Source organism: Episyrphus balteatus, chromosome 3 (genome assembly GCF_945859705.1).
Source record: "Episyrphus balteatus chromosome 3, idEpiBalt1.1, whole genome shotgun sequence".
Classification (NCBI taxonomy): domain Eukaryota; kingdom Metazoa; phylum Arthropoda; class Insecta; order Diptera; family Syrphidae; genus Episyrphus; species Episyrphus balteatus.
The window spans coordinates 15838889-15863162 of record NC_079136.1 but is presented as its reverse complement, the minus strand read 5'-3'; the positions used below and the strand labels follow the sequence as shown (position 1 = coordinate 15863162).

Genomic DNA, 24274 nt, shown 5'->3' with positions numbered 1-24274 from the left:
AATTGTGTGTGATTGGCTTCTTATTTGAAAAACTAATTGAAGGTATATATTATGATTATCTAGTTTCTCTTTCCCTTTGTTTTTGTTTTCTATTTGATTGAATTTGATTTTATTTGAAATAGAATCGAAAACACAATTTTTCTTTTAAAAATATAGACAGTAATATTTTCAAAAGAAAAATTGTGTTATGAAATAGAATCGAAAACACAATTTTTCTTTTAAAAATGTAGACAGTAATATTTTTAAAAGAAAAATTGTGTTTCCGGTTCTATTTCAATTCGATTCCTCGATTTGGTATAGTCACCCAGCAAACGCAGAACTACAGAAAAAACCGGTGAAATATGTACGTAAAAGAAGTACTTCTTTTCCACTGAAAAAAGATAGGAGCAAGGAAAAAAACTCAGTTATATACTTTCTGTATATAAGAATACGTGAAGCAGCTATCTCTTTCTTGCATGCAAGATGAAATAAATTTCCCCTCCATTAATAGTACAGACAAATGTACTTCAAAAGTGCATCAGCGAAGCACTTCTGGAAGTGGTTCTGATGTACATTTTGCAGTACTTTTTTACCTACAGAAAAAGCACTGAAACTTGTACTTTTAAAGTACTTATTTGGAGCACTTTCATGGGTTTATATCCGTACTGCTAAAATCCATATTTTAATTTCATCTGAAAATAAAAAAATCTTCAAAACAAACAAACAATTCTTTTAAACAACTATTATTTAATATTTTATTGGAAAAACACAAAATAGTTTTTTTTTGAAAACAAAATACATAAAAAAAAGATCCTTGGGCACGCCACTGTGGCCTGGCCAGTTGAGAAAAATGAAAAAAAAAAAATACTCTGCAGTCTGCACTTTGGTGGTAGTTTTTGTATCTTGTTTTGACTTTTTTTTTCTAAATGCTCAAGGCTGAAGCTGCTGTAAACTCAGTCAATGATGTCTGGAATTGATCGCCACTAAAAGACAGAAAAATCAACAACTTTATAATTTATCAATTTTATAATCAGCATACCTTTATTTTCCAAATCAATTGGTGGTTGTTTTTGTGTCATTTTTTTTCTAAATGCACAAGGCTGAGGCTGTGCATTTTGATGGTGGAAATGGTGGTGGAATTTATGTGGCGTGCCGAAGAATTTGTGCGGTAGATTGTTTTTTTGTTTTTAAATAGTTTTCACAAATAACACTGAGAAGATTTTATTTATTTTTTAAGTTAAATTGTTCTATTTATCTATCAAATGGAGCACAAAAATGTTTTTTTTCTTAACGAATATGTTGCTGCGGCTATCAAGGTTTCACTAGAAAATATAAAATGCAGGAAAAGTCAAATCAATGGCGCGCCGCCATTACAAAAGAGACAAAACTTTGTGCATTGCATACATCGCTCTCTTTTCCTCCCATTTACCAAAGAGTTTATTTTTTTCAGGAGAAACAAAACTACAATATTTTGAGGGGAGAGATTTTGGTAAATAAGGAAACACATACACCTACAAAGTATAGACTTTGTTGGTGGTTGTAATTTCCCCTAAACTACTGAGGTTTGGTTTGCAGGGCATATACCTGGATGGAAATTTCGATTCAAATTCAATTCGATCGGACATACAAACGGGGTAATAGGTTTGAAACCACTACTCCATTGGGCTTTTAAGCAATCTGTCTTTGTCTTTTTCCTTTCTATCATAATTGTTTATTAAAGAAATACAAGAAAGAACCAACCCTTCAAGCAAGAAAACGGAGTCCAGAAAAGACAGTCCGACCTCCGACCGAGAAAAGCGGGGTTGCACTCACACACTTGCAACTTTTTGTGTATGAACACAAAGTCTAAGAGAATCGTGGTGAAAACTGAGAAAAGGAAAAAAAAGTAGACAGACATAGCCAACAAGAGCAAAAGCGTCATTTTGTTATTTTTTGTTGAAGTGTTTAGTCGCGTCGTGTCTCGTGTCGTTGTTAATAAAATATAAGTATAATTATAAACAATTATATCAAACTATTAACAATATGGCAACAAAAAAAGGTATGTTGTATATATCGCTCAAAGTGTTTGGATTAAAGTGATGTGTTTCTGTTTGTGTTGTAGATGTAATCTCTAATGATGAAGAAAAAGGCAGAAGGTGAAACATGCAATTGGGCATCTAAAGAAACACCAACAACAGCAGCAACAACAAATAAAATAAAATGAAAAAAATGTATTGTATTTTATATTGTATATATTGTGAAAATTTCGTTTGCCAAAATTAAATAAAAAATAAAACAGTTTCAGTGAAAAAAAAAATAAATCTTGTTCTTTTTTTGGTCGCAAATGCGAAACGTCATCCCTTTTTTATTCCTCTTTCTGGTAGGTTTTCGCTGCTCCGACTCAGGTCCGCCTTCGGCTCCGTTTTCTCGGAATGGAGATTTTCACCACACCAATACATATGCAATCGACTTCGAGGTGATTATAATTTCCATACTAATTTGAGCCGCCTTCGGACCAGTTTCTGATCCGAAGTCGGACTCAGCTCCGCCTCAGGCGGAGCGGATTCGGACCGAGGTCGGACCTGTTTGCTTGAAGGGAACCAATCAAATCAATTCTGAGGAAAACAAATACATACATGCATAATACACGCCACTTTTCCTCAGAATTGAAATGTCAAAAGTTTTTTCTGTTTTTTTTTTTTATTTTTTCTTCGACACTGACGTTTGGCTTAAAAGCCCAATTGGGAAATTCGAAAATTTTTACTTGTCTTCTCTTTTTTTTAACAGTTATCATTTTGACGTTTTAAACTCGATGAAAACCAAAACAAACCACATTTGTTAAAAAAACATCGGAAAATAAGTTTTAAAACAAAAACAAAACAAATTTAATTTCGTTAACGAAATTTTGTATGGAAAACTTTGTTTCGTTTCAGCTGCGTACTACACATAAAAATCGAAAAAAATTACTTACCTAATTTAAAATACATTTCAAGTGCCATTTCAATTTGTTTTGTTTTTGCGTTAAAACTTATTTTCCGCTGTTTTTTTTTTTTTGAATTTTTTATTTGTATTTTTATTATTTTTAATTTGCTATATTACCCGATGATATTTTTTCGTTAAAATGACCGCTGTTGACTTGAAAGCACTGCTCAACTTTTGTTGACCCGTACGCAACCCAATTGAAATCGGTAAGATCAAAGAATGTTGCCGATGATCCAGCTTTTTGACAGTGAAATGGCAGTTGAATTCAAAAATGACGTTTCACTGACATTTAACATGAAAAATACTACGTCCACACTTAATTGAGAGTCTGGACGAGTAGCATGCTGGTCAACGATTTAAAAATCAGTGTTGAACGACATAATATGGGCGTAGCTTTATATTTGATTTGTTCAATTCGAACTGGATTTGCCTAATAAAGAAGATATCTGTCAAAACAGCTTTGTAGTTCCATAGATTCAGCCCTATCGGCAATCTCACGTGAGAAATTTCCCTGGGAGTAGGTTTTGTCTCCCGGGAATTTTTCTCCTTATCGGCAATCTCCATCGGAATTTCGTTTTCGGGAAAGAAGTACAGCCAACTTAACAAAACAAAAAAAACCTTCGAACACATATCTTCGAAAATTTTGACAACTCTAATTTGATTGTATTTAGTGCACAAAAACAATTAAAAAGTTTAATAGTCAATATTTATATAATTTTTTTCTTTGGTGTTGATGTGTGGATTTTTATTCAATATTTTTTTTTATTTTTTGCCCAACTTATTACTTTGTTTGTTTCTTCAGATGGACATGTAATTAGTTTTGTGTTTGTAATTTTAATTAAAGAATCAATCAATAAAGTTTCTTAAGCTTTGTTTTTTTTTGACATGATAAACAAATAACTGTAATACATTGAGGTATTCCACATAATTTGATCATTTCTTCGATCAAAGCAGCAAACTAATGCTCTCGGAATGGTCTCCTTTAGTTCCATGCTTTTTTTTTAAGGTTTTCTTATATTTTATTTTTGTCTACTATTGCGTTATCCAGTTGCAATATCATTTGCTTTTTGTTGGATTAAGGAAGTAAATAATTTAATATTTTTAACAGAATATTTTGAAAGAAAAACACGTACATTTTGGCTTCAAAAAATCTGTTCCCCATAAAAAATATGATAGAAATACTTCGGGGGAGAAACTTCATTCCCGATAGGTATTTTTGTGTGGGAATTTTTTCCTAGGAAATTTTTCCATTCAAAAAGTATTGCCGATACCGATTTTTCGGAATAGAGAAATTTTTCCAGGGAAATTGTATTGCCGATAGGGCTGATTAACATAAAAGAAGAGGCAGCCTTTAATCTGTAAGGCGGTGTTCACATCAAAATGGTGGATGTATTCTGTATATCATGCCAATATTCCATATAGATCATGATAACAAAATAAAACGATCTGGATCAATATTAAAACTTTTTCGATCATATTTGTTCATTTCTCAATTCGCATGCTCCATCGCTCATTTGTACATAGTACAAAAGTCAATTTCAATTTCAATTTCAATTTTGTTTTATTGAACATACTATATACAATTGACTTAAGCTTAACTTATTTCTAATAAGATACATTGATTGATATTAAAATTTGTTGGCACATATGGGGCCTAACCTTATACAATGGATAAAAGATAAAATATATGTAAATATAGTACATGAATAGGCTTAATTTTACAAGTCTGCTGACTAGGTTATCCTCGGGGTGTTCCGTCCCGGTTGTCCAGTTGTGGTATTGATAATGGTGGGTTGGGTGGTATGGCAATTAGCCGCGGTAGTAGGCCGATTGCGTATCGGCGTAAAAGTAAACTACTTCCTCGTTGTCGGTTGGGATTATGTGCTCATCCAGAATATCCAAAGCACTAAGGTATCTGGGTTCGGGATGTCGTTGTTGGGTTCTCATGCTTCTCATCAGCTGATTGGGGTGGTTGGCGATGCTTCCGACAAGTTTCTTTGCAGATTGCAGCAGATACTTTTCCAACGTTATGATGTTTGCTTCCTCGTAAAGTCGCTCGTTGCTGTAGTATTTTTGTCGCTGTCGATCGAAGTAAAGTCCGGTGCAGATCCTCAGGATTTTCCTCTCAAAAATTTGAAGTTCCTTCATGGCTGTCTTGGAAATGGTATACCATACCGGAAAGCTATAGGTGATGACAGGTCGTAGAAGCTGCTTGTAGATCAGGAGTTTCGTTGGTTGGCTTAATCCGTTTCTTCTCTTCATCAGGGGGTGAAGGCGATGGAAGGCGTAGTTGGCTTTTTTCAGGACAGACCTAGAGTGAAGGTTGAACCTCAGGAGCTCGTTAAAGTTGATCCCTAAATACTTCGCGTTGCGTTTGGCTGCCAATTTAGTACCATCAGGTAGTGTAAGTGTGATGCTCCTACAGTTTGCAGCTGACCGAATGCTTCGTCCTCCTGTTCGTCTAAAGCACAGTAATTCCGATTTGGATGAGTTGATCCGGATACCCCATTTACTGTAGAACCCATACAGTTTTCGAATGTGAGCTTCAACTTTCCTGGCGGCTATCGTTGGCGAGACGGACTTGTAGTATGTGAGCGAATCGTCAGCGTAAAGCAGGTTCTCACACTCACTTGCAAGCGGCTGGTCTGACGTCAGGATACTATAGAGGAAGGGACCAAGTTTTGATCCTTGGGCAACTCCAGCTCTAATGCACTTCATTGCTGATTTTCTATCCTCCACTTGTACGAAGAAGTTCCTAGAAGAAAGAAAAGAAAAAATGATTTTTATTAGTGCTACAGGGAAGGCTAGTAAATGAAGTTTATGGATAAGGGCTTCTATCCATACGCTGTCAAATGCTTTCTCGACATCCAGAAAGCATGCGACGGTAACTTGATGGTTGTTCAAAGCTGAGGTGATGTCTTGGTGGAACTTCATGAGCGGATGCAGTGTGGAGTGCTTCTCCCGAAAGCCGAACTGCATGTCTGGGATAATGTTGAAATCGCTGCAAAACTTCTTGAGCTTCCTCAGTGTCAGCTCTTCCAAGAGCTTACTTAGGTTGTTGAAAAGAGAAATTGGCCTGTAATTAGATATAAAGTTCCTCGCACCTTTCTTAGGAATTGCCACGATTCTTGCAGTTTTCCATTTCTGCGGGAAGTAGCTGTTGTTGATGCAGTTGTTGAGGATAATGGTTAAGAAGATTAATATTGTCTGCGGGAGCCTCTTAATGACGAAGTTGGAAATGCCATCCGGTCCGGCTGATTTCTTAGGTTTGGATAGGCTAATTATTTCGGCAATCTCTTCTGGGGTGCTCAGGTTTGGGCTGTCAACTGGATCACTTGCGGGATTGGTGTTGCTGAATGTTGCTACATCGATGTTAGGTACTAAGGTCCTTCGGATGGATGCTTCCATTTCCTGTAAGAAGACTGGGTCTGCGGAAGGGTTCGGTGTGAAGTTACCTTCGAAGTGGGCTGCAAATGCTTCTGCTTTTTCCTGAGATGTTGTTGCTTCTCCATTGTTGGTGTTAATAACTTCCGGCATTCATAGTACAAAAGTTTCTGCATTTGCTTGTACCAGGAGTTTAAAGACCCACCTTTCGTATTGGGTCGTTGACGTTGTATGATATTGCCTTTTTGACGTAGTTTTCAAGATATCTCTTACCTTACTTACTGAGTCGATCATATTCTATTTTTTGAGAGATGATACCTATTTCTTTTTAATTAACTAGTCGTCAATTAGAATTGAACGTTTAAGTAATCTCAGCTCAGTTTTTGCGCAACACCATCAATAGCTTGCGTGAAAAAAATACTCACCCACCAGCAACTACTTAGATTTTCAACAAAAAAAAAGCATAAAAACAGAAATTTATATATTTTTTAAAAATTTATTTATCATTAAAAAAACACTAGAATAAAAATACTAAAAAATACAGTTATTTTTTTACTTAGTTATTTATTTAGAATATCGTTTTTTTTTTTTAATAACATTTTGTTTAACAGAAGTACATAGTATGTTAATGTCTTCTTTATTTGTTCCATTATTTAACAAATAAAAGTCATTTTTTATTTTACTAGGAATACTTTAATTTATAGTAAATTTATCATGGATTCTCCATTTATCACAAATTATTATTTATCAGTTATGAAAGATTTAATATTTATTTAATTTTTTTTGTATTCTTTTAATATACATACTATTTGAAATAGTATTTTATTTAAATTATATATCTCTTCTTTTAGGATTAAGTTGATTTCAAATTGGTAAAAATATAATATAACAGTTTTAATTGAAAAAAGTCAAACTGTTCTACTATGGATGGTACACTTTGTATATAATGTAATTTTAAATAGGAAATATATTTTATTTCTCCGCCAGTAGGTATTGAAATAAGCTTTTTATAAGAAAAAAAAATGACTTTTGATGATCTACCTTAAGAGCAAATAATGCTGGAAAAACGATCGACAATTAAATATACCTATGCTCAAATATTTTAATAATTGATACTTTAATCATTTGAACATGTCATCGAGTCCTTAGGTTTTTTTATTATGTAGTAATCAAACAGTATTAAATTTATTAGTTCTAAAGAAAAAGACAACCATATTGAATTATTTTGTCTCCGGAATTTTTCAGGAAAATTGAGATTTATAACAAACAAACAATAGGTAAAATAATAGTAAAAATTACCTGTAATTATGTACCTACATTTATTAAAATTAATTAACTTTTGTTTTTTTTTATAGGAAATAAAATTAAGTTTGTGAACTCAAAAAGAATTGTTCTTTTTTGTTTTAACCCTTAAATGCATCTTGTATCAAAAATGATACATCAACTTTAACTCGCTCTAGAAGTGTGTTTGTTGTGATCAGCAACTAACGGAATTTTTTATAAGAGAAAACAACAATTTCTTGACCAAAAAAAAAGTAGAAAAAATCATGATCGATCCGTTATCAGTGATTTGTGCGATATCGTTGACTCGTGGACGGCAATTTTGCGAAAGAGTAAAATCAAAAGATTTCTGTTGGTGTTTCTAATAATAAGTGCGTGGAAAAATTTATTCAAAAAATAAAATCCATATAGGCAAGTATTCTGATAATACAAATAGGGTAAAGTCGGGTGATATGGCACCACGGGTGATATGGCACCCTTTCAATATCTCCCACTTAGTGACTTCTTTTCAAAGCAAAAAGAGCAGAAAAGGATTCAGTCTGATGTAAGCTATCAGTGGATGCATTCGGATCCGCAGTAACCGTTGCCACTAAAATTTAAAAAATGGACAAACAAAAAAGTGAGTTCAATTTGGGCGAAAAGTTTTTTTGTGTAAAATTGTTGTACGTGTGGTTCCAAAAGTATTTGACGCAGAGGGTTCATTTTAACACAAAAAGAACGGTAACGGTTATATTCTTGTGTTTGCTCATTACCATAACTAAGCAAACGTGATTATTCGTGTCATTGGAAAAAAACAGAAGTGTAGTCAAATGGGGGATATGGCACCCAAAAACATCGGGATATATGGCACCGGTGCCATTTCCCCCGCATCTACTTTTGAACCTATTTATTTTTCAACTGACAATTGTATTTACAAAAAACTTCAGCAAACCAGGCCAAGTGGACTAAAACACAGATCACAGCAGCCGTTGGAGCTGCTGAATGTCAAAAAAAAAAAGCAGGACCTAAGCATTTTGCGATTCCCTTCACACTTCACTACATTGAAAAGGCTTCTTAAATGACCAGAGCCTAAAAGTTTGATAAATAGTTTTCAGATTGGCTGAAAAGTGCGGAATAAGGGAGTAATCATAATGTCACTTTTGGTCTCATGATTCATGTACGTCTTTTAAAACACATGCAACAAGTGTCACAAAAAAATATCAAAAAGAAATAGGGTGCCATATCACCCTCCATTTTTTCAATCATGTTTTTTTTAATGTTTTTTATTTTTGCAAAAAATAACAAGAAATTATCTTTGAATTGCACTTATCTACCTATTTTGTATTTAAAAAATAGTTTTAAAATAAATCCGCTTTTGTTTGAAATAGATGTCTTCTTTATTTCTCAAGTAATAACGAAAAACGAAAATGGGTGCCATATCCCCCGACTTTACCCTACGTGGTAGTTTTTTTTTATTTTGGCTTTTCATATGAAAAACAAGTGCTTTTGTGTCTGTATCAAAAATGATACTTCATGCAGTGAGGACTTGTTTTGAGCTAGATTTTGTTTGGACGCAGGTGTGAACTTTTTTTTTTTCTTTTTTTTTATAGAATGGCAAGAAGAATAATTTCAGATAGTATTTCAGAGATATCGTAAATTATATGAGGCAGTTGGAAAATGGGTATTTGTCAGAGGATGGTGATGACGTAGATGAAGATGACCTTGGGGAATCGCTGACTCGTGCGCAGCTGGAAGCGCTTCTTGAAAATGAAAATGAAAGCGAAATTGAAAATGAAATTCAAAATGAGGATGTTGCCACTGAAATCCAGGGCCAGGATGTCGCGCCAGTTGAAGATTAACACGCTTTGCCGGAAATAATCAATGAGCCAGGTCCAAGTACTAGTTCTCGTCGATCTGTTCCGAAGCCTTTGGACACCCAACGGCTTAGATGGAAAAAAAAATCACTTGGGTTTGATGAAGACAAAATACAGTTTCAAGGTTGCAAGGAGTTTTCATCAGAACTATTGAATCTCGAAACTCCGTTTCAATTTTTTTCTTATTTTTTTACACCTGATTTTATCGATGGAATAGCTGAAGAAACTAATATTTTCTCGGTTCAAAAGCAACCTGACCACCCTGATTGTGTGACAGCTTGTGAATTGCGCAAGCATATGGGCATTTTGATTTTTATGTCAGTGTATCATTACCCAAGCGTTCGTTCTTATTGGAATAATAAACACGGATTTCAGGGCATAAAAGAAACTATGACAGTTAACCGATTTGAGAAGATAAGAAGAATTCTCCACTTCAATGACAACGACAAACACAGGCCTGTAAACGATCCCAATCATGACAGGCTCCATAAACTTTGCCCGGTAATAGATCACCTCAACAAAAGATTTGCTAGAGTACCAATGGATCAGCGACTCTCTATTGATGAACAAATGTGCGCAACAAAAATGGGGCACTTTATGAAACAATATTTGCTTTTGAAGCCACATAAGTGGGGATTTAAATTGCAAATTTTTAATTTTATATAGAAGACGATTCATATTCAACAGAAAATTAGAGACAAGGATACAGAGACATGATTGTTTGAGTTTATTCAATTTGTAGACGCTGGTTAACAGCCCAGTGTAAGCGAGGAGAAGTATATAAAAGAATACATAAAAATATATTTTTTTAAGATCCCGGAGGATCTCTTACATAACTGGCACAGTCGGTAGGATAACCAGTATCCACTCGTATAAAATAATTCGATAAAATAAAATTCGATATAATAAAAAGTGAACATTTTTTTCTTGATCTTAAACTGAGTTGATTGGGGTTGTGTGACCTTACAAAATAAGGGAAAGTCTAAAACGCACTCTGAAAATGTATACTGAGACTAGTAGGTTTGACCCAAAAATAAAACTTTGATCAGAAAATATATAAATTAAAATCACTTAAAAATGTGTAGCGGATCGTCTAACTCCTGGGTACAGTTCACACCATAGTGTGAACCTTGTGCATGGAATTCCATACCATCACCAAAATAATAAGTTCTGGCAATACTTAAATATTGAACGCGGCCACGTCACTCTTTCGTTGAGTAAACGAACCCGCGAATTTAATTTCTAACGAAACTCAGCGAGACAAATCCAAAATGCGTTCTTTTCATTTCCACCGGTCAGACTAGTCAGACAGCCAAGTCCGAGATTCTACTCCATCATCAGCCACGAAAATTTAACCAAATTTCTGGTTTAAAGTTAAAGATTATTCTTCAAGTGTGGCAAGGAGTAAAGAAGCTTTATATTTATTACAAGGTACGTAGAGTTTTTGAGAAAAACTAAACATTTTTCTTTCGGGTATATTCGTGTTGTTAAAGTGAGTAATTTCTCCACAGATTTATTGAAATAAGGTGCGCTGCACTACGCTTTGGGCGTGATTTGTTTGGTGTTGACCACATATGACAAAATACAAAAAAAAGAAAAATGGAGCAACACATAAACCTACTTTTGAATGCAACGGCGGGAACCAAGGGAACTCCTGCGACAACAACAAGTGTTGCAGCAGTAACAACAGCAAGAATAACAACAGCAACCCGATGTGAAGCCACTTTAATTTATTCTACCAGAAATGGAGATTGTTAAAATAATACAGAGAATAAAACCATTCAATGCCAAAGGACCGAGAGACGTGAAAACTTGGCATGATATAGAAAATTGCGAAAGACGGATGTAATTGATATGAATATTCGACTTAAATAAAACAATTTAGTTTGAAGGAAACCATATCGAATACCATATCAATATTACCACCAAAAATTAATCATTAGATTAAGAGTTATAAAAGTTATAATCTCTACATTAAGAAGTCCTACACTTGCTTTAATTTTTTGTTTATATAAAATATTGAAGAAAAAGTGTAGATACAATTAGACCTACATACATATCTCCACGTGTGGTGGTATAAATCGTTTACCCAAAAAGATATTCAATCAAATTAAAAAAAAAATCATAAGCCAACGCAAGTTCTAATAAAACATATAAAAATATTATTTCTTTCTGAAAAATGATATATTTTGCTTACAGCGTGCAACTAGACAATACGACACGATATCGGAGTGGCATCAGGTCTGCGAAATAATTTTTGCACGACAGATCCAAAAAATCCACGTGTTAACTGCCCTCCAAAACCCATAAGGAGCTTAAGTCAACCTGTGAATCATCTATCAATATTAGTTGATTTTCTTTAAAAATTAGAAAAAAAGACCTTATTCTACAATAGGAAATGTAGCGATAAAAAAAAAAAGCTTAAATTTAAAGTGCCTAAAAAGAAAAGAAAAATTTTGTTTATGCAGTTACTTAATTTTCCATAACTAAATTTATCTAGAGTATGATTTTAAAAGTAAGTGTCAGTGGAAATAATCTTTAAATGCCTTCATATATATAAAGTCAAACAAGTCAATTTTAACTAATTTCATTAATTTTGCTAAAAAATTATGTTTATGTGGCTACTGTTGATTAAAAAAACATCTAAGACACAATCGATATTACCAATAGAGTCCTGAAGAAAATTCCAACAAGAATCGAAACGTCGGCGAATATTTAATAAATATTGATTAAAAACATAGACTGCATTTGGCTTTTCATTTATTATCTAACAGAGCAGTCGGTAGTCTCCAACAACGACTATTCTCGTTAATGTTAGTTTTTGTTATTGGCACGATATTTATTATTTTGTATGGTATACTGCTAAGTGGCAGCCTTGACACCAGCGAAAGGTCATTGTCATCGAGCCATAAACTTTTCACTATTTAAAAATCATTGTTTAATTATTCTGGCAATACCACACCACAAAAGAATTATAAGAACAAAGCAAAATGTCAAAAGACTCTAGAATTTTCCGCGCCATTAACCTTATCTGTTAAATGAATTTTTTTTATTTGAATTAAATAGTTTCAGATTGGCCGCAGCTGCGAGTTAATTCCAATATATTATTGTAAATTAAAAAATAAAATAAATAAAACTGTAAAATTTGCGTACGATACCAACAATCATATTTGCTTCTAAATATAGAAACCAGACATAAAGAATTAAAGCAAACATGATCATGGTCACGTACACAAATTCCAAGAAATATTAAGATAACGATAAAACGTTATACATACATAGTAGCACATAAGCCACAATATGTAACAGAAGTGTATAAATACACCAAACAGTGCTCATTCGAGTCACTCTTAGTTCATTAGCAAAGCCATAGGTTTCATAACTTTGTAGACATTTAATTAGATTCAAATAAAGGACATAATCCACAAATCTTTTTAAAATATATTTTACTAAAATAAAATATTAATTTGCGCGAGTTATAGAATTACTTCCCAACGTAAACATTAATAAAAGCATACCAAGCATATTTGCTTGAGTATAATATATTATATACAAAATTGGCGCAGTCGGTAGGATTTCAATGAGATCTATTAACGAATTTAATAGTGACATATGAGATCCAGTGATTCGAAAAAAAAAAAAAAAAAAAAAATACTTTTATTGTGAAAGCTAATAACACCGAAGTGTTTTAACGAACAATTAAAAGTTATTTAATAAAACAATTGCCGAAGCAATTAATAATTTTTTTTTCTAAAGTGTTAGATAAAAAATACACGAATTCTCGTAGAGAGATTAGAAAATTAAAGTGTCTACGAAAAAGGCAGTGCTTAAGAGAAATAAAAGCAGTGACAAAAAAAAAAATGATGAAAAGTTTAATAATTTTTGTGGCTATCTTTAATATAGTAAGCACTAAATCATTAATTGCCGAAGAGATAACAAACAATAACGGTTACGCGATAATTAAATATGATGAAGTGAATATCGTCAACAAATATAATTCAGTTTTACATATAATAAATCTTTTTATATAAAATTTAAACAGAAATTAAGAGTGATTAAACAGAGCAATTAAATTTAGCTGAGACTCAAGAAAATTGGCCCTAGTATTACAGGAAAAATATACAAAAAATTAGAGACATAAAGCTCTCGCCATGTATACACAATCGTTTATTCTCTTGAGTATTTCGGCTGGATAATCCAGCCTCTGCAACCCATTTGAAATAAACAATTGTATTGAGAAAAATAATTTTTATCTAACATTTTTGCCAACAAATAAGCGGCACCCGCTTCTATCTTAAAATATGCTAGAAAGAGATAGCTGCTTCACGTATTCTTATGTACAGGACAGGATGTATAACAAATAATATTAAATTTTCTACAAGAAGTTTTGGTAAATTAAAAATACAACTGTAACGACATTATTAAAATTTTTAAAGAACGCGGAATTGAATCTTTTTCTTTTACACCAAAACAATTGAAAATGTATACTATTGTTTTGAAAGAGATAGCTAGAAAGAGATAGCTACTTCACGTATTCTTATGTACAGGATGTATAATAAATAATAATAAATTTTCGACAAGAAGTTTTGGTAGATTAAAAACAACTGTAACGATACTAAGCTACATCGCTCTTTTATTAAATTTTTTAAAGATAAGCGGCACCCGCTTCTATCTTAAAATATGCTAGAAAGAGATAGTTGCTTCACGTATTCTTATGTACAGGACAGGATGTATAATAAATAATATTAAATTTTCTACAAGAAGTTTTGGTAGATTAAAAACAACTGTTTTTATTAAATTTTTTAAAGAACGCGGAATTGAATCTTTTTCTTTTACACCAAAACAATTAAAAATGTATATAATATTGTTTTGAAAGAGATAGCTAGAGAGAGATAGCTGCTTCACGTATTCTTGTGTAGAGGATTTATAATAAATAATATTAAATTTTCTACAAGAAGTTTTGGTAAATTAAATACAACTGTAAGAGACACTAAGCTGCATCGCTTTCTTATAATTTTTTTTACAGAACGCCGAATTGAATCTTTTTCTTTTACACCTAAACAAATGAAAATGTATATTGTATATAATATTGTTTTGAAAGAGATAGCTAGAAAGAGATAGCTGCTTCACGTATTCATGTGTACAGGATGTATAATAAATATTATTAAATTTGTGCATATTGTCACACAATCATTGGTTCTTTTGAGAACCCAAAATCTTAAAAGGTACACCATTGTCTCAATTGGTGTCGGATCAAACACCATTGCTTTGATTGGTGTCGGAGTTTGAAGAAGTGGAAAACGAAACGAGTCAAGGAAACATCATAAAAATCCAGAGGAACAAAAAGAAGAATCATCAGAAGCAGAATTTCATCATAAAAATTAAAGAAAAAAAAAATATATACTGAGTGGTAACTCTGCAGTCGATACTATAATTTGTAATTTATATTTTTATCTTTCTTTGTAACTTGACGATAGAGTAGCTTTCGTCTTGTTTTTATATTTGACGAAAGTCAGTTCTTATTCGAAGCTCGTTGTTGTGTTAGACATTAATCTATTATGTCTCACACTAACCATAACCCTCCACAATAATTTAATTCAAAAATTCAAGGGCACCAAGAGTAATTCGCTTTGTAAACAAAACAAACGAATTACTCAAATTAATTGGGCCAATAATAATTGTAAACACCTGGCCAATGATTCAACTTCAATAATAAGTTGAAGCGACGGCAGGTCGACGATCCGGTGACAAAACATACTGGATCGTCACAATTAAAATAAACGAAAGAAAACTGCTGATGGGTCATATTGGTTATTGAGTGTTGATGGCTCATATTGCGTCACCAAGAAATTGAGGATGACGCATAGTAAGGTAAAAGAAATTAAGTAGGTATAATTTTGAAATAGGTTAATAAACAATAAACAAAGAATTGCCCAAAATTGCATTGTATGCAATATTAAGTTTGTAACTGGGTAATTCTTTGTATGTCAATCTAATTAGCAACAAAATAAAGTATTACCCAAGATTGCGATGTAAGCAATCTTAGTTTTGTAATTGGGTAATACTTTATATCGTAAACTTTAGTCTTATAAGTATTAGTGTGTAATGTTAAAATTAAGTAGTATAAATAATGTAGAATTAGTTAAGAAATTGAACAGTCAATATTATACACCAGGAGAGGACCCTCTGGCCGACTACACAGGGAGAAACAAATATCAATAAAAAAATAAATGTAAGAACTAATTAAAACAAAGTAATTAATCTTTTTTTATTCCTCTTTTTCAGGAAGTGGGCCTTAGTTGCCTCGAACATAACTGGCCACCAGTGTGCCAAAAAGCTGGACCGTAGGGAATTAGGGAATTAGGGAAATTGTTGGAAAAGGGGGAGGAACCCATTTGTCGGGTTCACATCCCCTGCCTTTACGGCAAACCTCTCAATTTTACCTTCGTTACGTATGAAAGATTACGTAACATCGTGAAGAAAGCAGGGTTTAATGTGCAGAGTGTCATTTTAAATAAAGAGTGGTTTTTATAAGATTTTTCACTATAATTCTTTTTCTTGTTTTATTTTTGCTGGTTAATTATTTGTAGTTCCATTTGCCTCCACTTTGCTACGATACATTTTGGTCCAGGTCGAGCCTGATATTGTACCAGCGCTGCAGCGGTAGTACTAAGATGATTACAAAAATTGGTGATGACGATACATTGAATCCTTGTATTAGTGGCTTAGCTGTGTTCCAGATGAAGAATCATATAAGTAGCTGTGTTCCAGATGAAGAATCTTATAAATGCGTTTGTGTGAGTGGATTTGAGGCGAATGTGACAAGCGCGTCGTTTTAAAAAAATGTATATGCGTGCGAATAATCTCGTTAAAAAACGGGAAAATTGCGCCGAGAAAATGCTACGAAATCTCACGTACTCACAAAGTCACGTAGACAAATACAAAAAAGCAAGCAGGAATCAAACTGCTGGGATTATAGTAGCTGTGTTCCAGACGAAGAATCTTATAAATGCTACGAAAAGTCACGTAGAGAAATACAAAAAAGCAAGCAGGAATCAAACTGCTGGCATTATAGTAGCTGTGTTCCAGATGAAGAATCATATAAATGCTACGAAAAATCACTTAGACACAAAGTCACGTAGACAAATACAAAAAAAGCAAGCAGGAATCAAACTGCTGGGATTATAGTAGCTGTGTTCCATACGAAGAATCTTATAAATGCTACGAAAAGTCACGTAGACAAAAACAAAAAAGCAAGCAGGAATCAAACTGCTGGCATTATAGTAGCTGTGTTCCAGATGAAGAATCATATAAATGCTACGAAAAGTCACGTAGACAAATACAAAAAAGCAAGCAGGAATAAAACTGCTGGCATTATAGTAGCTGTGTTCCAGACGAAGAATCTTATAAATGCTACGAAAAGTCACGTAGACAAATACAAAAAAGCAAGCAGGAATCAAACTGCTGGCATTATAGTAGCTGTGTTCCAGATGAAGAATCATATAAATAAAGTTACGTAGACAAATAAAAAAAAGCAAGCAGGAATCACACTGCCGGGATAATTGTAGCTGTGTTCCAGATGAAGAATCATATAAATGCGTTTGTGTGAGTGGATTTCAGGCGAATGTGACGTGATAGTACAAGCGCGTTGTTTTATGTGCGTGCGAATAATATACGTGCAATGTGTTAAAAAGTTCAGCATTAGCAAAATCTATTTAAAAAAACGGGAAAATTGCGCCGAGAAAATGCTACGAAAAGTCACGTAGACACAAAGGAATCATGTCTCGACATGATGTGTAAATAAATATGGCAGGCAGCATAGTTTTAAATTAATATTAACTATCTGCTCACAAATATGTAAGTAGCGAAAAAGCTCTTTTTTCTCCTTTGCTTTTAATTCTCATCTTAGCATACAAATCATGTTTCAACATGATGTGTGCAAGCGACAGCGACATTAAGAATTTGAGCAGGGTCAGGAGTAAGAGAATTCTACCCACCAAAGAGAAAAACACACTCACACGTGCAGCGATCACGAAAGATATACAAGAGCAAGCGCGACAGCAAACTCATAGCAGGAAGCAGGGGAATGAAACAAAATTTATTTTCATTCGACAGAACAAAGTCGCAGCGGGATGTCGTGTTTTTCTTCGAGATATTTTCAATCGTGTTTTTTCTTCGAGATATTTTCAATCGCAATCGCGCACAAGTGCATTTTTCTTTTCTGATATTTCACGAACAAACAATCAAACTTTTTTTCTTAATCAAATTAATTTAATCAGCAGAGCAGCGAGCAGGAATTTGAAAAAATTATAAGAGATGCTGTCCTATGCAACAAGAAGAAACAAGACGTTGCATGGGACACATCCAGCTTAGATGTCAGAGAAAATTCGCCTGGCGTTGGCAGCCAATCTAATAGAGCAGGCCCAAGCTCTAATTAACCAACCGAAAACAGTGGAGGCAGGACCAAAACCTATCAGTATAGAGGATTATAAAAGAAGAAACAGCATAAAACAGACACCTGAAGCAAACATTCCACCAGTAAGCAAAAGAGGGGGAAAACAGGTGAAGCTTAAACAACACCTCATCGAGCTGTATAGACTAGCAAACATACCTGGCCTATCTACAGAAGGAAGACAAAAATATCTAAAAGAGATAAGTAATCTAAAGGGAGCTATCCGCTCCTCCAGGCAGAAGAAAAGAAGACAAAGACAACAAGACGAAAAGGAGTTCCATAACCTATACAATGACAGCTATATGCTGGATGCCGGAATATTTTCGGTTAGCAGGATACTGGCATTTGTGCGATCGCCAACTTTTAGAGATTGCTCGATGGCAGCTGCGCACGTTAGGCTTAAAGCCTTGCAGGATGCCTGGGCACAAGTCAAGGTGTCCGAGGCCAGGAATGCATTGGCCAACGATTTAATGATAAATGTTGAAATCTAGCGAAGGATTGCCGAAGCAGAGGAAAACTATTTTGACGCCTATGCCGCCTTAAAAGAAAAGGTGGCTAAGGCATCTGGTCAAGAAGGACAAGTAGGACAAGCAGGTCAAGCAGGGTTAGCAGGACTAACAGGACAGCCGATCGAAGTCCGCGTGTATCTTCCGTTCTCACCACATGACGTGAAGAACACCTGGGGCTACTACGACGGCGACATCACAAAATGGCAGGGCTTCCGTGATCGGCTTGTAGCAGCGATAGATGACGACAGGATAGTGCCTTTCTATAAATTCTCCTACTTGAAGGCATTGCTAACTGGCAGGGCAGAGAGAACTCTCGGTGAGTGGCAGCTCACGGAGAAAAACTATTGTTAAGCGTGGGCTCGCATAAACCAAATATATACTAAGAAATATGCGACATGCAGGGAGCTACTGTGAAACTTCTTCAAGCTTCCTGCATTGCAGGATGCGCCCAGAGTAGGAGACCTACAAAAGATGGCAACAACAACACCGAAATTCCTCTCCCACAATCCACAATTAAAGAAAAAAAAAAATAACAACAAATGCCCATTTTACAAATAGTGTTAAATACAACAAAAAAAAAAAATCATATACCCACCAAGTGCAAAAAAATAGAAACAACCACTGCAATAGCATCGTCAAATCAACAACAAATCAACGGCTAATCAAAAAAAAAATAAAAACTCTCTTTCTTGCTGTCTGACTTGATAACTATTGTGGTTTCGTGAGTGAAACCTCTTTTCAAAATGCAGCAATCGTTATCAGTTCGATTCCAGATAGACTATTGTGTGTGTTAATAAATAACCAGGGGCGGATCGATACAAATTGTCACTAAGGCATAACACGAGTGATAATTTGTTTTGTTGAAGCTCAAATTGGAATTTATATAACATATACAATATAGTTAATTGTCGGATAAGGTTTTTAAAAGTTTTGGTATATTTAAATGGTAGGTACATTCAGGGTCGATTATGCCAAGATTCGTAGGCTTAGATCGAACTTCTTAACGGATTGCCACTTAAAAGTTGTGTTTTATTTTATCTAATTATTTGGAGACTTTTTACAGTAACGACCATCTTTATTTTCTTCAATCAACATTCATTCATTTTTATTACTTGTGCACTTATTTCATTTTTAATTTAACTAAGTACTACTACACTTTGACATTTCTATAAAGTACTTCCAGTTTTCCAATAAAAAACATATGTTCTAAAAGCTTTTCCAATAATACAAAAAGCTCTTCTGAAATTGTATAAAAGAGCGACACCGATCAGAACAAATTCAATTCTTCTCGGTAAGCTGAGGTGCGAAGTTATCACATAGCGTCCACCTTAGTGAGCTGAAAAGGGTTCAGCCGTATTGGTGTTGTTGCACATACACATTGCTGCGACGTTTCACAAGCGTCCACATGTGAATGGGCAACCACACCAATACAAATTCAACTGATGTGCATTTCGGTTGGTGTAGTGTGCGGAGTTTATACTAAGCGCCCACACGAAGCTTGTCTGGTTAGCTGTCATTTTTTTTTATTCTTCTTTTTCCTTCTTCTTTAATTGTCATGGTTGCCACATGAGCTTTTATATATAATAACTTGTAATGATTACCACCCTACTTAGTTTTAAGATTAAGATTCAATAAAATTTTTGTTAATTTTTAGTATTTTAAATTGTTTTATTTCGAAGGGAAGATAAAAATTCATTTGCTACACTGCCTATTCAACGTGTACTGCGGTCCTCGGACAGCATACAACGTGGTAGAGAGTTTAGCAAAGCAGCGTTGTTTCTAATCCGTTTCTTTCAGTGTTATCCTCGCCCCAGAAAATTATCAGAAATCATAAAATCCTAGCCGACAACAACAACATCTCGCCACAATAAATAATTTCGCCACAATATAGTTAATTGTCGGATAAGGTTTTTAAAAGTTTTGTTATATTTAAATGGTAGGTACATTCAGGGTCGATTATGTCAACATTCGTGGGCTTAGATCGAAACTCTGCGATGTGTACATTAACACTGTACAAAACAGGCCAGCTGTTTAAACATTAGGTGAGACCCAAATTAAGTGAAAATTCAGATTGTTCTGAATTTAATCTAAATGGGTATTTCTTGGTGCCATTATTCTTTTCTCACAACGATCTCGGCGTATATATTAGAAAAGATGTAGCTTATTAACTTCAACCACAATACGGCCTGTGTGTAAACACAAATTTAAATTTCATGTGGTTAAAATTCACGGTTAATAAGCGCATCATTCATACATGTTTTATTTATCGAAGTCCCAACCTGGACAGTAATTCAACATTTTAATTTCATGTGGTTAAAATTCATGGTTAATAAGCGCATCATTCATACATGTTTTATTTATCGAAGTCCCAACCTGGACAGTAATTCAACTTCTAACGAATTTGATGCTCTATCCGACTCCATCCAAAGGATTGTTTCTCTGTATCCTCAAACTGAAATCGTCATTACATGAGATTTCAATATACACAGGTCTTCGTGGCTTCGCTATTCTGGCCACACAACACCCGAAGGAAGGTATGTTGAGATCTTCGCTGAGTTAAACCATCTAACTCAGCTTGTTGACGAGCCAAACTCGAATTTCGGACGTTGAGGGCTAAGCTGAAAACACTCTAGACCTGTTTATTACCTCGCACCCAGATAAATACACTGTTAGTTTATTATCGCCTCTAGGCAAGTCAGATCATTGTGTCATATCTGCAAATTTCTCATGTCTCAAAAATCCAGTTAAAGAAAAATCACCAAAGAGAACTGTTTGGCAATACGAGAAAGCCAACTGGGAGGGACTCAACGGTTTCTTTAAAAATTTGATTGATCACTCAATCGGAGAAACAGCATTTCATCAAGTATCCAGCATCAGGAGAACGAGGTATTTATTGTAAGAATAATTGCAAAAAATGTATTATCATTTTACTTATTATTTGATTACATTAATACTTAAAAAAATAAAAAGCTACCATTTTATTATAAACAAAAAAATATAAACATGAATAAAAAAACCGTTTGTGATCTTATCATCCACGGAATCAACCCGAACAACGAGGGAATTCACGACCTCTGCACGCTTCTTAATTTTGATATGGCACGTACGAAAAAAGACCGAAAGTGGGTACGCATTCTTCAGAGCAAATGCAAGCTGCTCTCGATTTGAGAAAGAAAGGCAAAATCATCAGGGAGCTGCAAAATCCAAACATTTATCATTTACAACCTTGTCTCGTTATCTTAAAAAAATTGCAAACAATTCAGAACAACCGAATATCATCGCAAAATTAAATGGTTATAGCTTATAAAGAAATATTGATCAATAATTCTGCTAGTTCACTGATTCCTAAAACAATGTTTTACAAGTACTTTGATCATTCAACTTTAAAGCCATGCCTTGATGTTTTTTGTGCTTACAATGGTGATTGCATTGAAGTAATTGGAGAGTTAATTGCATCGATAGGATTCCGGAACAAGTCACGTAAACTAAGGTTAGTAGTTACTAATACTAGTGGCCCACCAATTTTGGGTCGTGATTTTATGTCTTCGGTATCGGTCTCTCTCAAATTAATGCAGTCGAAAACACTGATGAGTTCATTTTATACTACCAAAAACATCGTAATAATAATTTTATAAAAAACATACAGACAAAATAACTAGACATGAATCGTCAACATTATTTTAACAAAGCTGTCAAATTATGAACAACGAGTGCATCGTCACCCAATTACGACACCTAGGAATTTATTTTTTTTGTTTATATCTAAATAATCCTAAACATTACGGGACAAAGGTCAAGGCGGGCTGAATTTGCTAAGGTGAGAAATTTCACATTGAAAGATATTCAAGACTCGCAAGTCTATTGCGGATCTGGGTTCTAAGACATTAACACTTGGATCCAAGAATTCGAGGAAAACGCTATAGCCGTCAATTAGGAAGAGATTCAAATGTATATTTACGAAAAACAACTCTTGAAAGGTGCCACCAAATCTTTTGCCAGAAGTCAGCATTAGAAAATACCATTCAAACCTTTCGATACAAGTCGCATTGGGTGGATTCAAGTCTAAAACCCACAAAAACAAATGCTGGTGTGCCCCAGGGCTCCGTTCTGTGTTCGACTTTCTTTATAATTTTTATAGATGATCTCCTGTCTGAAACGTCTAATCCACTCAAATTTTTTACTGATGATAGTACCCTCAGTTACTCATATTCGTTTCTTGATTCCCGCCCATGTTCTTCGGATGTGGATCTTGAATGGCTAAATATTACAAGCTCATTAAATTCTGATCGCGTTACCTGCCTCTGTTTTTCGATCCCATTTAAAAACTCAGAATTTTAAAACTAATGTTCATCGGCATCTCCTTTTAAACCCCTCTCTATTTTCCTAATGCTAGTATTATGTCAATCCTCCTAAAAACCTCCATAGTACTTAAGCTTAGCAATAAAAAGGGCAAGTTATTAAACCTTTATCGTGTAACTTGCTATAATTTTCAAAATACTTTCGTCTCTTTTTAATAAGAAGAGTACCTACGTTTATACCTATGATTAAACATAACCTAACTAAAATTAATCGCACATTTTTTGTAATTGTTCTTTTTGCAAATTGATCTCGTATTAGAAGATTATTGATAATTCAAGAATATTTCAAGATTAAGTTTAACTCTAGAAAATTGTTTCTCCAAGTTTTTTATTCAAGAAAATACCAATTGAAATAAAATCGAAAGTTTACCAGTTTGTATTAATGTCTGAGTTGGATATTTGTTATATGGAAAAAAAACTTGAAGTGAAGCAACATACTATGTTCATCATTTGTACTAAGAGTACATTAATCCCTTTAGTCCGTGCTTATTATAAAAAAAAGCAAACAATTTAATTTTATTATGATACCCAGAATAAAATAAAAACGATGAATTCAGAACATCAAATGCAACAACAGCAATGCATTACAATGCTGACACAAATTGTTGTTCAAAATAATACAAAACCACAAAAACAACGAATAACTCAGCATCACACGTCTCTGTTAGGACCAGAGAAAACATCTCCACAGAATCCAGAGATAAAGACTGTTACGAATGGCAGCACTGGCCATTCACTTCAGCACTGAAGTCAACGCCTAATTTAGCACCATTTTGAAATTCTTGTTTAAAATGTATTTTTATCTTATGTGTTGTTACGTCCTTCAGGCGGACAAGTCGTGTGTTAGTTCGTTCGGAAACGGAGATAATAAATGTGGGTTTTTTAATTTATATTTTTTCCACAGTAAAAGTCGTACTTGTTTCATTTTAAGAAAGGACTAATACATTATGGTCCTTCGAGTCGCGATGTTAAAAAAGAAAAAAACATTTGTTCGGAGTGCAACACGACTACACCAGGAGGTTCACCCGTCATGGAGCATGTAGACGGGCGACGGAATTAAGGTTTGAGTGATTGTAATTGTGCATGTGGAAATGTGCAATTCATTCACAAAACTTAAAATCCTGTATCTACTTTCTTTATTTCACATCAAATCAATATTGCAATATAACCGGAGAATGGAGGAAGAGCAAATCGGAATATTACCAAAAAATATTCATGCGCGAGTTACAAAGGTACCCATTCCCATGGCCACACCACAGTTGGTACCTATCCAGTGCCCATGTTCTGTAACTTTTATCACTGGCGATAAAATATTTGAATGACTTTAAAATTATTAAATCTCATCAAAATAAAAGAAATTTTGTTCCAGATCATAATTTATTAATTCATAATATCTGAATTTGAAAGACATTTTGCTTTATTTATGGAAGAAAATTGATTTTGAAGACGTTGAAAAACGTTTATCGCCAGTGATAAAGTTACAGAACAGGGGCCCAG

The 24274-nt window shown here is 34.1% G+C and overlaps 1 long non-coding RNA gene across 1 annotated transcript; it reads right to left on the bottom strand.

Moving 5' to 3' along the window:
* Positions 1-706: 706 nt before the first annotated feature.
* Positions 707-1714, bottom strand: LOC129913241 (uncharacterized). The gene is made up of 2 exons (XR_008772015.1): positions 1019-1714; positions 707-962 (listed from the first exon to the last, which is right to left on the bottom strand). It is a non-coding gene; the product is annotated as an uncharacterized LOC129913241 (long non-coding RNA).
* Positions 1715-24274: the final 22560 nt, after the last annotated feature.